Source organism: Brachyistius frenatus, unplaced genomic scaffold, assembly GCF_029030835.1.
Source record: "Brachyistius frenatus isolate BFR_SWC_R1_liver_20210118 unplaced genomic scaffold, ASM2903083v1 Contig_15, whole genome shotgun sequence".
NCBI lineage: Eukaryota > Metazoa > Chordata > Actinopteri > Embiotocidae > Brachyistius > Brachyistius frenatus.
Window position 1 is genome coordinate 1,189,804 of NW_027210614.1, and position 17,438 is coordinate 1,207,241.

Here is a 17,438-nt window from a genome sequence, read left to right on the forward strand (position 1 = left end):
CTACTACTGAGTGTTACTACAGTATGGTTATATACTGTAATATTTTGAAAATACTTTTTTTTTGCCATGGCCTCTGCCCTTGTGTGGCATTGTAATTCTGAATGTGGGCCCACTGAGTTGACAATAAGCAGGCTGTGTGCAGCCAAAACAAGCCTTAGCTGACAATAAGGGATAATCACAGGGAAGAAAAGGCTGGATTCCTGAGCTGATCTGAGGGAGAGCATGCCGATGCACAGATCCTGACTGTACGACTCACCCTCTGCTGCCACCTGCCTTCAAAGACTTTATGCCAGGGTCTTCATGCTCTCTCTTTTACTCCCCTCTGACAAAAAAAAAAGTCATACCCCCCCCCCCCAAACCACAAAGCAGATAAGGTTAGCAGATAACCTTGTGAAAAGGCCTTGGTTCTTATGAACAATGTCAGAGAGTGGGTCTGGATGTTATTTGATGGGGATGCAAAATGAGATAACTTTTAAGTTATGGGTCCTTTCATTAGGTGGGATTTACCGGCCAACTGAGGGAGGAATTAAAGGATAAGGAAGCATCTGATTATAAGCATGCCTGATCACCTGCCTGAAGGCCTAGCCTTGCTTTCGGAGGACCCTGCTCTCTGGGGTTTCCTGAGGGAATTAGCTCTGAATCATTCCAAACAATGAATACTGCTGGGCTACAGGCATGATGTAGCCCTGACCCTTACTCCTATCCTCATATACATCAGCACTGAGGGAACACCTCTTTAAGATGGAAAAACACAGTTTCTTAATATGCCTAGAGGACCACTAACAATACACCAGATCTGATTTTCAATTGTTCCTCAGTGATGCTGCTTGTCTGTGTCTGGTCTCTGAGCCATCACAGAGCCTGGCCAGCCACCGCAGGGTAAGGGGCGCTTATTGGAAAATCAATGGCGTGAACGCTAAGCAAGTTACAGGAAGATGTGGGAAGGAAGGGTTCTTATTGATAAAGCAGGGGAAGGCTTTTGATGTTGCACTAGGGACATGCTCATTGATGGGGGAAACATTGTAGTCCTCAGGCAGAGTGAGGCCTGGGTTTATCTCCTAGGTTTGCTCCAATTAATCACCAATAAAGGCATGCATGCATTGCACTCTTTAACACAAGTCCACTTTAATGCCTGACACGGTTTAGTAAATTCTGGTTTTAACACCATGCTCTTTCAGTGAGTGGATTTATATTTCTAACGCTGGACTGCAAGTATCTTTTTCTCCGTTTCTTTTCTGTATATTTCCCTCCAAAGCCTGTAACTAATATAAAGACCTGATACTCAATTAAGGTACAACTAGGCTGTATGTGTGAGTGTATGTGTGGTCTTAAAATGGCACGCTGATTTGACAAGATGATTTACATTATAGAATCAAAATTAAATAAATGTACGACTACAAATAATATGGTTTTACTATAGAGCTACTAATCAGCAATTTTACTTTATTAATAAACAGTGACACAGCAAAAGAAATTCTGGACACTGAAGGATAATGGGAATTTTCCCAAATAGAAAACTTGAATTACTGGCAATAAGTCTCAGAACTGTGAGCCAAAAATGTTTGTCAAACCCTACTATACAGTGAAGAATTATAATAATATTGGGTATATGGAGTTTATGTTCTCGTTGATCCCCATCACTGTAACTCTGACAATTAACCATGTACAACATTGGTGTTTATTGTGTGCTATAAATATTCACTCTACTTTTCGTAATAATGCAGACATAAGGGTGCTCCAGTATTGCTCCAACTGCAGGAGGCAAAAAGTCACCTCAGGTCGATGGCACTCAGCCTGTAAACAGGGCTTCCCGTAAAATCAATGATCTTCAGTAGGAGCTATCAGTCTGTGGAACAGAAATAGCCATGGCTGTGTTGAGTCTAAGGCGGGGAAGAACGGGGCTGTGTGTTTACATGAGTGTGTGCGAGTAGAGGAGGCTGGTCACTGGCATGTCTGGGAGTACTTCTCAAAGAGAGCAAGACATCAGCTTCTGTCATGCATGCAGCTGGGTGCTGTACAGACACTACAGCTTCTAGGTTTTATTCATTTAGTTTTGCATTTACTAGTACTTTATGCATCAAACTTGTGATGGAACAAATATATAACTTACAGGTAAAATAACTCTTGCTGATTACAATATGAGCAAACTCACATACCCAAGAGGCAACAGGCTGATTGTTTTAGCTTCACAGCACTCAATTTTAGTAAGCATTTTACACTAGCAATTCTGGCCAGAGAAGGCGAAATTGATTTGTTTGTAGTATCAATTGCCTCCTTTGTTAATAGACCTGAAATAGAACCCTTAAAATGATTTTACACTTTATGCAACACCATCAAATTGTGCTAATCCATCCCATGTTGCAGAACTGAAGAAAAGTTATATGAGATAAGCAGCGGTGAAATCATCATGCTGAACTGTATGTTACACAGAGCAGTCTGATTAAATGATCTGACTGGAGATCAGCTAACTTCCAAAACGCCCCAGAAGGGTTTTACACATGGCACTGGAGTGTTTCCTCAGTTTTGGAGGGTGTGATAGAAACAGCGTGCGGGTGTAATTAGAAGTAGTTAATTAGCTGTGGGTTAATTACTGGGTTCTGCAGAGCTTTGGTGAAAGACCTGGTGGGGTGGCAAAGCAAAGGGAAGCAGCGAACACACAGCAGGAAGCTCCCCGTCTCCCGCCAATTAGCAACTAGCATGGCAGGGGAGGGGGGGGGATGCTTCACTGGTGCACTCGGAGTACAAATGTGAGAAGCCTCATATTATTTCATTCAAACCTCAGTACGGGGAAGAGATGAAATGAGAGCAGGAAAAATTCACATGCTGTTAGAGGCTTTTCACTACTGTTTATAAAAAAAAAATATTTACTAAGAAGTCATAGGGAAATCTTTAACGATAAAGTGATGAAAATAAAATGTCACCCAGGTCTCTAAAGAATTAAGATTGCAAAAAGTGAGCTGGAAATGTTGTAATTAAAACTAAAACAACAACCTCTGACAGCAACAATAAGCACAATCAGTCTTCATTCTGAAAGACTGCACTGTATTATTTTCCTGTTATGTCCCGTGTGGTTTGTTTAGAAAGCTTTGTAATTTATAAGCGCATAAATTATCCTTGGAATTAAGGTATTGATGTATAATCAGAGAAGGGCTATCGGGCACAAACTAGCGTTCGCCCCCAGGCAACTGAGTGCACAGAGTACTGGTATACATTCACACACAGTAGGGTGTCTGTAAAATTGCAAGACAGACAGAGAGAGAAAGAGCGACAGAGAGAGTGAAAGGTTCAAGCTGTGTCTTTCAAATACTTATCAGATTAGTTAGATACACATCCTACGTTTCTGCTCAATTTCAGACCAACAGACATGGATATTGAATGATTTGCAACAGTCTGACATGGACCCTCACATCCTTTATCATGCAGTGCTGACTTTCCCATAGAGTGGAATGCAGAAAAGCTGAAAGGACAGTTGATACTTTGTACACTGGTCTGTCAGGGACTAATCAATCAGAAAACAACACTCTGATCATGATCCTTGGGAAGATCTCTACATGTAAAACATTTTTAAATCCCAGAAAGATATGTGTATAGATATATGGTACGTAGAACTGTATTTCTGTAGTGTTTGCAGATTAGCAGGAAAGAGAGAAGAAAGATAAGAGAGATAGAAAAAGTGAGATTGAGTTATGGGGTAAGAGAGAAAGTGAGAGAGCTAAAGACACGTGTCCAATGAAAGGTCAGGGACAAGGGGGAAATGTGCTGATCAAAGTCTTTGAGCCCCAGGACCTTCATTTCTACTAATTATCAAATCTGCCCCTATTTATATCTGCGGGAAGCAGACGTTCTCTCAAGAGAGGATGGAAGTGAAATCTGCTAACTACAGTGCTTTCAGAGCTTCTGTTTGCACTCCCTCCATTTCATTCCTTCTATAGTAACAGGATGAGGGGAGTAGAGGGGGGTTAAGAGAGCCAAGGACCACAACTTATTTGGGAATGTTGCTGCGAAAGTAAAGGACAGAACATGGTGTACAGATGCCTGCAAAGCTCAGCAAAATGTGAAATACTGAGCAACTCTGTGTCATACAGACACATACTATACACACACGCGTACATACACACCGTATTGCAGTGTTTCAGCGAAGGCAAGGCAACCACAAACACAGTTGTTAAAATGATCAATACCATTGAAATATTAAACCTTAAGCCGCATTATTGATTGGGAGCCCAATGATAAAATGGTTTATTATCACAATAGTGGGGCTTTATGTAAATGTCTTGGAGCTGTCCATCCACCATGAGCTGTGGCTAAATTTGAACCCCCAACCACACAGACGCACATACACACACAGACCCCACAACCCAGTCAGCTCTGCTCCTTTACTCTACCATCCAAAACCTGAGGGATTGGAGGGATTCGGACAGGGAGATGCCATTACCACTACTTCTAAATCCATTAAGGATAGCTGGCACTGATCAGCATACTGAATCCCTGTTGCCCGAGAGAGGAGAAGAGAGATCTGGGTCTCCAGAACAACCTGGTGGCTCTGGGATCTGGTCTAAGTGATATCAAGCAGGTATTACATTAAACAGGAGCATACAGGTGAGCACAACACAGGCTCCACACAAGGATCAAGCACTGACAGAAAGTTTGGGGACATGGATGACATGTCTACAATGGAAATAAACAAATACCTTAGTAATGACCCAGTCCCGCACCTGGTAAAACACAGGCTTCACTGGCACCTGGAATTAGACAAATATCCATAGCCGAGCATTCTTAAAGGGACACACTCCAAATTGCTGAATGGAATTTCAGAAGACACAATATATGAAGAAATGGTATTTTCTATGAAAAAATTTACAGAAAAGAGGAAACAGAACATCTAAAGTGTAATTATAAAATGTCAGTAACTAAGATGTTAAGATTGGGAGATGAGTGAAGTCACACAGAGGCACAGAAGTAAAGCAGTAAGGCGGTGCCACAAACATGAGAGTTAGGGCCAGTGTTCGGTTAAGTGTCTAAACCTGAGTAGGGCGATAAGATCCCTTTTAGAAGGCATGTGAAGGCCAAATGACCAGGAAACCTGAGTAATGTGGGTGAAAGCTGTCCAGGGTGAGAGCAGAGATGTGGAAAGTCATGCAGTGTTATGTGTGGAAAATGGAAACTTACTATCTCCTTTACGCACCTCATACTGAGGAGCAGTGCAGTCCCATCCACATAAGCTTGTGTGTACGTACCCTATCATGTGTGTGACCACATATCCAGACAGGCACGCACGCACGTACACACACACACACACACAGACACAGACAGACGCACGCACGCAGACACGCGCACGCGCGCACACACACACACACACACACACACACACACACACACACACACACACACACACACACACACACACACACACACACACACACACACACACACACACACACACACACACATAAAGCAGGGATTAGAGAGTGTCCCAGTGAAACCATTCTGTGGAAATTATTTCTTTGCAGAAAAAAGGCATGAAAGCCAATGGTGACCTGGCCTCTAATTCTAGAGTAGGATATCCTGGATAAATAATTAGAGGGTTGCTTTGAAGACCTTGCACAGCTGAACCATTCACTCCCCACTTCACATTTGCTAAAGTCATTAATGACAAAGATTTAGAAGGGAAAAGCGAAAATCTTTCTGGTACACAAATACTTTTTTATGAGGCCAGGCCCAAATTCCTCTGTACTTTGCTGAAGCCCTTATCCTGGGAAAGAATTGCACCCGTTTTAAACAATAAACCTCAGGGAAAAAGTTTTGTCTATTGCCCCCTAACCCCGCTGAATTATGAGAGTTAATTAAGTTAATAATGTGCCCTGTGTTTTAAAAGGGGAAGTGGGCAAGAAAAGTTGAGACATTGATGTCCAGGAAAAACAAAGCAACAGTAAACATTATTCTCAAACTAAAAAAAAAACACGTTTGTATTTAAAGATGTTAAAAAAAAGAGTATGATAATAATTCTACTATGTATATCAAAAGGAACCCTACCCTACTGGACATCACTGACTTCTTAAGTGTGGCTATTTTTGTGTCACAGTGGCATATGTCTACAGTCAGTGCTCGCACTTAGTCACTGCATGTGTCCCCTCGTCAAAGAGCTGTGTGGTAACCTGGATCAATCAGAGCAGGAAGGAATCTGACAAGTGGAATTCCCAACAGAGGGAAATACACTAACCAATGTGTATTTCAGACTACACTGCATACAGGAGAAGCCTCCCTGTGTATTTAATTTGGATGAAAAAAAAAAAAAAAAGAAGAAAGAAACGTAAGGAAGACGAGCCCCCTGAGTGCTAGATTACATGCCAAAGAGATGCCTAATCTTGACACTGGCAGTTTAAAACAGACCACTCATAAATCAGGTCTTGATGCAATCTTCATCTTAAAAGGAGAGCAGAGCTTGCCCTACAGTTTACAAGGACAGATTCCAAGGCAAACCTTGGAAGGTGATGTGCATTCTTTCTGAGTAAAGCTGTGATGAGGAACTGTCAACAGAGGAAAGGGGAAGAAAAACAAAAGAAAAACAACTTGTTAAGTGTATAACAAGGTGGCCTGGAGGGCAATGCTGAAAGACACCTCAGCACTTGACTCTGAAGTGTGCAAGGAACATCAAACAACATTTCTGTAGCTACGTTGAGCACTGACAGAGCCGACCACAGTGTTCAGAGGCCCTTGTGTGAAGAGAAACACTACAGTTTGGCAGAAAATAAACAGGCAAAATGTGACTAAAAGACAACAGTTCCTTCTGCGTTAGTAAAAATAAGTGTTCATATGCACTAAATCTGAGCCACACACCTCGAGGGAGACATGTCTAACAGGAGGGAGAGCTGCTGCCATCAAAATACCAAACAGACGGAGAATTATCCATTTCTAAAATGAATTTGCAAACAGTTAAGTTGTTCTTAGCAGATCATGTCTGCCTGAGTTGTATAGGTAGAAGGTGTGTAGTATATAGAGAGACAAGAGGTTTGGGTGGTAAGCACGGCTCTCTATAAGAAGCCGCGCAGAAGGAGAGCAAGAGGCAAAAAAGAGTCAAAGCATCTTTACTGCACAGCAGCTGAAAGAAAATCAACAAATATCAGACCATTAAGGCTGTTGGCAGCTCAGTGATTGCACCAAAACTTGGCACGGTGGTATCTACAAGTGTCCTGGCACTTTGAGCCGGGGAGGCAGATGCCGAACACTAAAAACAAAATCAAATCTGCTATATCTCAGGCCAGGGTGAGCAGGCAGAGGAAACTGAAAAATGAGAGCAACGAGAGGCAAAAACTGGAGTGATATTTTAAGAAATGTGGAGTGTGTTAATAAATTCCTCTTCTTCCTCTCCTCTCCCGGCCTGGTCGGAGTGTTGTGACAGCTACAGTGCTGCGGAGCTATATTTGAGAAAGACCAGCCTCCTGCCCCTCATCTCTATACACACTGCAGCCCTTGTTCATCTGCTTTAATGAAATGGCCACATGCCTCCTCTCATCCAAGAGTTGCTTGCACACTGTAGCACCTGGTAGATATAAATCAGCCCTACTGAGCTGTATTTGGGAAGTGAGGCATTAAGCATGACATGGGCTGTCAAAGTTCAGATCGCACCGACCGCAACATCTAGTTGAACCGCTGCGGAACAGACCCGAGACCAAGGAGCAGGCCTACCATCAGCCTCTTATCTTCTGCCTCCCAGCTCTGCATGACATGGCTGCCACATCTGGGCCCCAGCTGGGCAGCCTGCTGAGCACAGCATAGTCCAACTCAGGCTACCAACACTGGAGCACCCATGCTACTTGGATTTATGGCAAGAGTCCCTTTTTTCAGAGATCAATAGCCTCACAACAGTGATGATTTAAATAGGTGTTGTTTGCTGCTGTTTATCTTTGGGCTTTCTTATCTGTGAGCTGTGTGGGCTTGTGGATATTATTACAGTTTGTAAGTGGTGTAGGTTCTATTTTTGAGCAAGGAGATAAAAGTAGCTAAACACTTGTGTGTCGCGCGAGCACACTGTATGTAGTTTGTATGTGTGTGTGTGTGCGAGTGGAATTTCAGTCACGTGAGCCGAGGGTCTGAAGGTCAAACGCTGCAAAAGAGAACCCACACATTCCTCAGAGGACAGGCACACATCTTTAGTACATGAGCATTTGTAGGTTTGCATCAACTCGGATGCATGCATGTATAAACAAATCAAACTAGCCAAAGCTCCACTCCAGACATCTACCAAAGAGATTTATATCTTAATATTAAATGTATTCTCCACTGAGATATGTACGAGATGACTTCTCAGACAGATAAATAAGATGCAAAGGCAGGAAGACGGCTTGCTCAAAGAGAAATGAAAAAGAGAATAACAAGGGACAAAAGGGGCTAATGAGAGTGGAAATAAGTTGTCTTCTGCAGTGGATTTGGTTGTGGGCTTTTACAGATGGTATGTACTGCTCGTCTCAGCTACGAGTACTCACGAAGAGCTGAGATGGTGCAGAGGATTGAGAACAAAAAAAAGTACGTAATACGAGGAAGGAGTAGTAAGAAGGAAAGGAAAAGAAGATGAGGGGATTGTGCAAGTAGCCAAATTAAACTAAAAACCTACTGTATTATTATACTGACATTACAAACTACTGGATTATTGTTTATATTGCTGAGTAATTAGCTTCAGGATCAGGGGGCTAAAGCCAATGATATACGCCTCCCGCAGGAGAAAGACGAGCATGTGAAGAGCAGCAACAACATTACTTTATGACACATAACAGTCATTGATTCAGTCTGTCGGAGGAAGCATGTGTCAAGGGCATAAAAACTGCTGTGCATACAGTACAGAATACAGTGAAAACACTTTGCGGATTTAAGGTCGTTTTTGGCAGAGGTGAGTAAAGTTGCAGATTAACTCATTTGTGGGAAAGAGATCCTACGACAGACATTTACTGTTAAGTGAAGACTTAATTTAGAAGTGGTTAACATCTACGTTATTTACCTTTCCTGTGCGCACCCATTTACACACAAGCATGCACACACACAGAAAAAAAAAATACTATTACATTATTATTTAGGACCTCATTTGCATAATATTAATGCAGTGTAAAAGAATAAAATACAGGAGATTAACTTTGTTTTTATAAGAAAATAAACCTCACTCAGAGGCAACAGATTCAACACTGCCCCGTGATCCTTTGCGGACTGCACATTTAATACACATTTAATTAATGATGTCATTGTTTTGACATTGAAAGAGCATGCCAGCAAACAAGATAAACAAGATCTAGCTCTGGGAAGAGTGCTATCAGAATACTAAAGGAAACAGAAAGCTGGGAGATCACATCCAAAGCACTTTGAATCTTAACCCTGGGCGCTTAAACAGCTCCATTCAATCCCCCATACGATGAGAGAATAGTTTACACTCAGTGCAATGTGTGTGAACATACAAGCATTTGTGTATAAGGTTATATGTGTATGTTAGACTAAACAACAGCTAGATACAGTGTCATATTGTAAATGGATTCTCGCTATGGAGAGTCAAGTTCCCACTCAGGCCACTATGCCAGCGTTAAAGGACGTAGCAAAGCGCCTTCACACATGCCAACTAAAATTGGGAAGGAAGCCATGAAGCCTGTGAGGACAGCTATATACAGTATATGTGCAACACACGCAAGCACACAAAATCCACCACAACTCATAAAAACATAAGACAACAATTACAAAAAAATAATTTGTGCTCACCTCCTTTCAAATGCACACAGAACAAAACATGTTCGCAAGGAGGTGAGAATTAGAGCGGGGCCAACTGGCTCACCCTGAAAGTTCAAGTTGAGTGCCACCACAAATTACAAGTTGACAGCTTGAACCATGCCTGGTATGTGTTGCTTACAATGTATGTGCATGTTGGAGTTTGCTGAGGCAAACGTCTCCAGACAGCTGTTCTGGATGAGGTATTTACATGTCACCTTATCTATTACATTAAAAAAAAAAACCTAAAGGGTATAAAATAACAATAATATAAAATATCCCTCAAGCTATACCAAACAGCATCTGCCCAGACCAACAGACTCCTTAATGATAGGATCCTCTGCCCCATATCTGACAAATGCCCCCATATTTGAGCTGTGAGGAGGGAGAGTGGTAGGGGCAGTGTAAAACGAGAGCGTGACTAATTGGTTCATAACCTGTAATTGGGGAGAAGTAATTGGAGTGGTCTCGCCGATGCCAGGTGCACCTTCATGAGGTGGGGCAATGGTTTGCCCTTTGACTGGCTATAAGAGTGTTTGTGTGTGTACGTGTATGCAAAGGCCTGGGCAAGGATTGGATGTTGGGGGAACACAACCCCTCTGCAGCAAAGGTCCCCAAAGAGCACAGGTTAGCTGTGGCGTGTGCCTGTTAGGTCCTTAAAACCACATGAAAGCACACGTACTGAAACCTGAAACACAACACAGCCACACCCAATGCAAATAGGCACACACATATAAAAACACACACTCAAACAATACATACACATGTTAAGCTTCTTGTCCACTGGCGATTACTCGCCAGTGAGCTGTTGGTCGTAAGAAATGTGCAGCTCAACATTTTCTCATGGCTCACATGGTGGGTCAATGTGATCAATGTACTCATGGTCCACCTAGCCAATACTACACCTCTCCCAATCAATGTAATGGGGGCTGAGTGTTAATTGGGACAGAGTGGGAGGAGGGTGGGTGATGGGGCACTGTGCGCTTTTTGCAGAAGCATCAGAAATGCTGCGCAGGGTCGTGTTGAAAGCTGCTTAACGTTGACAGCATGACCGCTTGTTTAATTGAGTGGTGTGTTGAGGTGGTACATGGTACAGAGAAGGAGTTATTTGAGAGAACATCTGTTTGTCCTGCCCATCGCATATGATTATCAGCAATTAGCCATAACGCCTGCAGGTGTGCGGGTGCGGTCATGCATCCCCCTCTTTGAGCAGGTATACAAGGAACACCCATAAAACACACAACTTACCCCGTCTCTGGCTGCCTGCCCCCCTCTGTAACATAACCATCATTGAAACTCACCCCACCCAAAGATTCACTCTCTCTATTACAAGGTTGCATTTTAAGCTGCGTTAATTTTGAAAATAAGATACATTTATGTTTGAATAGAGTCAGAGTTGACTGTTCACTTACACAAATGTTTACTTCCCAAAAAGTATGGCAGGTAATGCAACGAGAGGTTTTCCTTCGACACTGAGCTCAGTTGAGAGGAGATACTTGCTCTAAAGAAAAGACGCCTCCGGATCCTGCTTTAGACAGGACTACAGTATCCACTTCAAACAGAAAGCAGATCATCTCCTCTTCACTCAACAGCCATGCCTCCAATTTACTGGGGGGAACAAGTGCTAAAGATGGCAATGAAAAATTAAATCGGCATTGTAAAGTGGGATGATGTTTTTGCTGTTCATAGGTAGAGTAAATCAGATGTGAAGCATCATATATTGTTAAATATGACTGCCATATTCAAACATTCAAGCATCCTTATTGCACAATGCACCTTTTGATGGAAATCTGGGGAAACTTCCACTGAAGAGATGAACAAATTAAACAAAAGCAGTGCACGAAGAGACAGTGAGACAGGTGGGTAGAATGAGAGGCATTACACAGTCAACTGTTTACCCAGCTTGTTTAGTGCATGGCTGTTTATTTCTGATGAGAAGCTGCAGCTGACAACTAAAAAAGCATGTAGAGCACAGGAAAAACCTGCCTGACAGATATTTTGTCTGTCAGCTAAATGGAAGTAGGAAGTGATGGTAGGGGAAACAGCCTCTACCAGAGTAAAGGATGTTTCCCCTGTGTTGCCTGTTGTCTCACCCAGTTTATACAGGACACAAGGTTAGTCAGCATGGCATCCAGCCCAGAAAACTGCTGCATCACACAAGGCACCGTGTAGTTCCGCTTGCGATGTAGAAGGTTCTACATGCAGAAAACCAAAAAAACAGTGCGTAGTTTACTTCATATATTCGTAATCCTTTTTTTTTTTTTTTTAAATCAGTATTGCAATATAATAATGTAAATGTGTATAAACCAATCCAGTCTCTTCACTATAAGCGCCATGACCCATTTATCTGAACCATTAACTAGAAGTGAGGACATCTGATAGGGATATATTGATTATCCACCATTTTGGTGTAGTTTGGTGAAGATTAATTAACATTTTTCCTTGCTCTGCCTATCTTGCTGACACAATGAACACAGGCGGGTCAGAGGAAGGTCTAAAGTCAGGACACAATCGGTCCAAAAACAAGGAGGCCCCGGCAAGACTCTGGCCTACCCCCAGCCTCTAAATTACCTAGGCTGACACCACAGGGGAAGAGGTATCGGTCTGTACTCAGGCCAGTGTCTGAGCAGGTCAAGACCTCCCCATTAGAGAGCAGGTCAAAGCCACATAACTCTTTAGCTAAGGTGAGGGTCACTACGATGCTCTGTCCGGCCAGGGTCAACCAGAGGTCTCTGGCCACTGAGGTTCATGGCAATACAATAAAGTAATCAATCTGGCCGCTGGACCCTGGTCAATAATATACTCCCAGGCTGCACAGGGTCACCACCTGTTCCCTGGCCTCTCCTTGGACTGTCCTGCCCTCCTGAAGGGCCTGGGTCTTAGATTTCAGTCATGAAGGGAAACTGGAAGTCTACGGCAAAGCGTAAACAAACTCAGGGTCTAGTTAAGCACCATGGCAAGAAATCATGACAGACATTAAGTACAAGCTATCAGTAGACAGCAATTAGAAGAGTTAGACTTTTTTGACATTTCCACCTTGATTCAGGTAGTCTACTGTAGACAGACAGGAAATGTAGGGAAAGAGAGTTGGGGAATGAAATGCAGTAAGGATCCGGCAGGTTGGGATGCAAACTGGCTACTGAAATGTAGCATTCTGCTGTTAGGTAAAAATCCATTTGGTAACAAACTGGAATTTTTCCTCTGTAGATGGCACCTTCTTTCACAGTGACTAATATCTAATATTTTCTTTGCAGATAAACGGTGACTGCATTGTTAAAACTTTTCAAAGAGGATAAAATATCCTTTATCAAAGTACAGTCTAAACAAAGACATAGCTGGGAAATGAAATTGACACTGCACACCAATATGAGCTGTGTTCTTTTTGAGGAAATGCAGACATCTGTTTTCTACAGCTCTTCTTTAACACAGACAAAACACTGTATGGTGCCCAAGCAGGATGCATTATTGTTAATACTGCTAATCCCACTTTCTTCCTAATTTCTTTCAGTTTTTTTGTGACAAACATTGCCAGTATTGTCTTTCCCCTCCCCTTTCTGTTCTTCCCTCTTTGCCCTCTCACGCTCACCATGAATGGAGGCAGACAGCATCCTTGGCGGCTGCCAGGATGAGGCAGCAGTTAATTCTTGGCTGCCCTCCCTTTCTGCTTAAAGGCAGGTATAGAGTTTCCAACAGCTCCAGCTGGTTTGATACAATGGAGATCTCAGTGCAGGGGCAGAGTTCCAAGCAGGTGAACTAACCTCTCCTCCTCTCCCTTATAGCCCTTATCAGTCAGTCTTCCAACGGTAGTGCCACTAACACCCCTACACCTCCACCAGAGTTTACCTTATCTTGCTCAAATTCCAGTCGACCCAACCCCAAAGTCTCACACCATTTCCTGGCTGATAGTCACTGCATCCCGTCTCACAGAGAAACGTAAAACTACAATGATACGATCTGAAATAGAATCTAACAAGCTAATGAAACAGTGAAGGTTCCTAGCCCAAACCCAGACTCAAATCTACTGCTAATTTTTTTTTTTTTTTTTTTTATTATTATTTACGATGTTTATGTCTGAGCACATGCATGTTTCCACTGTAAGACAAGACTCCTGGTTTGACTCATTGAATGTCTTCATCTCTTTCCTTCCTTCCTTTTCTCCCCTTAGCTCTCTCTGCCAACAACATGACATGTCATTAGGCGGTATAATCAGCATCCTATTTGCATACATCTGCTTTATTTTATTGATTGCTCCTCATTCGTTAAGATTCAGAGTATATAATTAATGACCAACCCCCTGGTGCCACACCCTGGGGACAGCTAATTCCACTGCATACCAAGGGGATTTCAGCTGAGGGCACAAGTAGGCTTGTTACAACGGGCACTGGGCCAGTATCAGTCCCGGTCCCCTCCCTGCCTCCGGCTGTCCTTGGTCCCAGCCAGCTCCTCTAACAAGGAGAACCCTTCCTGGGCAGCGTTAACTAAAAGGACAATTATCTTGAGAACAATGATGCTTTTCACAGGGGCTGTGTTGTCATTAATGCAGTGGATCTGGTTACAGCAGCCAGCTTAAGCTAATTAACAAATCCTATCTGTGGACTCTCCTTGCTTCTTAATTAAGTAAGATTCATTTCAAAATGGAGCCAAACAGTCACTTTTTTGGAAGGGGTGTTTTGAATTTTACTAATTGAACATTACTAATGTGACCCCACAGCTACCACTAGCCTCCACTGCACTTATAGTTAACATTTTCTCCAAAATCCCTTAAAACAAGCCGTTTTATCCCCTTGGTCTGTCATGCAGCCAATCAAACACAGGGAACTATAATAATCAAATCTGAGAATCAACATAATTTGATATATTCCTTGAAAGATGCTCTATTAAACAGCAGCTTTTGATACTGTCAGTAATGCACTGTTGAGGAGCAGCACACCAAGCTTTCTGAATGTGGTCATGAAACAGTTTGCTCTGTGAAGTCTCAGTTACTACAAGCCTGGAGCTTCTCCTCTCACAAACACTACCTAGACCCCAAAGTCTCACCATCATTCTCCACCATTATAAACATATTCTGATTAGAAATTGCTGACTGACTGACACACTGAATACTGTGGGAGCACTTGCTTTCCAAAAAGACAGCTGACTCTTTCTTTCCAAGGAGCCTGCTGACCTTTTACACAGGGGAGGGCTGTTAGTCACCAGTCACTCAGCACTGACTGACAACATGGGGAAAACTGAATGAGAGAGATGTGTGTGTGTGTGTGTGTGTGTGTGTGTGTGTGTGTGTGTGTGTGTGTGTGTGTGTGTGTGTGTGTGTGTGTGTGTGTGTGTGTGTGTGTGTGTGTGTGTGTGTGTGTGTGTGTGTGTGTACGCGTGGCAGCTAGAGAGAGAGAGAGAGAGACAGGTAGAGAGGGAGAGAGAGGTAGAGAGAGAGAGCGGTAGAGAGAGAGAGCTAGGTGTAGAGAGGGAGAGTGAGAGACAGAGAGAGAGAGAGCGAGAGAGGTCAGACAGTTCTGTGTAAGGTCCTGCTGTATTCTCCACATCCTTGGCTGCTCCCTGAAGACGGACAGACACATGTGCAGAGGTTAAGATGACACGTAAGCCCAATTAAAGCCATTGCATATCCTTTCAAATGACACACGCTTACTGCTGTCTCAGGACTCCAAGACAATAGCTCTGGCTCACAGAAGATGGGCAGCGAGTAAACCAATCATACGCAAACTAGTACTATAAAAAACGGGATTGTAAAGTGTATTTTCTGCATCTAAAGGGTGTGCGGCGGTTCAAAACGTTCAAAACGTGTAAACACAGACACACATGAGTGCAGGGATCTGGTTTGGCAACTATATATGTCCTTACTTGCTGAGTATTGTGCAGGAGGTTACAGCTGTTGATTATGATTAAAATGTAAACAAAGGCCGAGTTCAGAGAAAGGGCGAGTATGTGAGTTTGAGGGTTGATCGACTCTCATAGTCCTCCATGCCCTCTTATTCTTCACATAGCCCACATGGCCCGGCGACATCATAAACACTTAGTTGTATACATATAATAAATACTGGAAAATAAAAGCAGTTAATGATCTTCCAGGCGACACTGACAATTTTAAGTTCAGGAAATGAAAATTAAAAAATGCATTTTTCCCCCGAACAAGAAAACAAACATTTGCAAAAATGTTCCTCGACAGAACACTCTGAATTTATCAACAACAAATGAGGATTTACGTATCTCCTCCATGTGGTGCCCATGTCTGGGGTACCCGTGACCCCATCGTGAGTGCTCTTCACATCAACAGCAGCGCTGCTTCTTCCATTTACCCTGCTTTTAGCCTCTCAACATGAAAAATGTACTGTTTTAAGTAATCCTTGTTTGTACTGACCATAATTGATTGGGTAATCCTGGTTTAACATGCACTAAAGCCAGTGCTTAAGAAACTATTAGGAGGGCTAGCAGCTTAAAGAGGCAGGATCTATCTAATGTTGGCTGCTAGATCTGTGTTTCTGTGCCTAAAGGTTGGAGGCATTTGATGACCCCTTCTGTAGTGACCAACTTTAAGCCCCATCTACTGATCTGTTTTGTTTTTTTCTTTAAACACGTTTCTGTCTGCTGGTTTAGTGATACATTCATGTGCCAAGGTATTGCCAAGATTTATCCTCTGAACTTCACAGGCAAATCTCTTGGCGCTCTTCCATCAACCTGGTGACACAGTTGTGGTGGTGTTTAGGCCAGCCTCACTTACAGCTATAACCCACCTCCACCTCCACAGACGCAATGCCAAAAGTCCCCGTCAACTCGACATGACACACGCCACGCCGCACACTCATCACTGTGACAACCCTGTCATAATCAACACAAATCTCTCAGCGTCAGCACGAGGAGCAACGATATTATGGAGCTGGAGAAAGGGGGAGAGAGAGAGAGACAGAGAGAGAGAGAGAGAAGGGAAGGCAGACACACTAAGTACAGGTCATGATACAATCTTAGTGGCTCTGGGATCAGGCAGCAAGTGTGAATGTGAGTGTGCACACAGGACAGTCAGACAAGGGGAAGGCTAATTCCTGCTCCTCCTTCTGCCCTGGCTGCTGTGGTTTGTACATGACGCATTAGGAGGTGGGGAGGTCTCACACACACACACACACACACACACACACACACACACACACACACACACACACACACACACACACACACACACACACACACACACACACACACACACACACAGTGGAAAGAAGAGAAGGAGAATAATCCCCACCAAGACCTCTGCCCTAATGGGGCCCACTACTGTAATTACAAGGCACAGATTTCAGATCAGGCACTTAAGTAGCCAGCTAAGAGTGCCCAGAAAACAAAAAGCTCTGTAATTATCATCTGCCTCCTCTCTCCCCAGTGTAACTTCAGTTACCTGTCATGCTGCTGTTTTGTCAGGAGTTTGTTGTTTCCTGGATTCTCCCTAATCCACGGCTGGAAGCAGCCCTGGCAGTGCGCCTGTCTGTGCAAGATGCACATTTCAGCTCGCGGGGGCGAGTGACGACATGGCACACAAAGATAGCAGAAACCTGAGTCCGCACAGCCTCACAAGCACATGAATGCATTTTTTTTTACAAGAGAAGGGAGGAAAAGAAGGAGGGGGAGTGTTCAGTTTGCTCTAGACAAAAGATCCATTGTGCAGTGAAACTTTATATACATATTAGAAACTCGAAACC

The 17,438-nt window shown here is 43.2% G+C and overlaps 1 protein-coding gene across 4 annotated transcripts in view; it reads right to left on the bottom strand.

Moving 5' to 3' along the window:
* Positions 1-17,438, bottom strand: part of zfhx3b (zinc finger homeobox 3b) — a 210,358-nt gene that overhangs the window by 93,386 nt on the left and 99,534 nt on the right. Inside the window, exon 5 of one of the 4 annotated variants that reach the window (XM_069693479.1) lies at positions 4,692-4,742. The exons of the other annotated variants lie outside the window; for them this stretch is intronic. The gene's annotated coding sequence lies outside the window, so the exon portion shown is untranslated. The remainder of the gene's footprint in view (positions 1-4,691; positions 4,743-17,438) is intronic. 4 annotated transcript variants of the gene reach the window in all.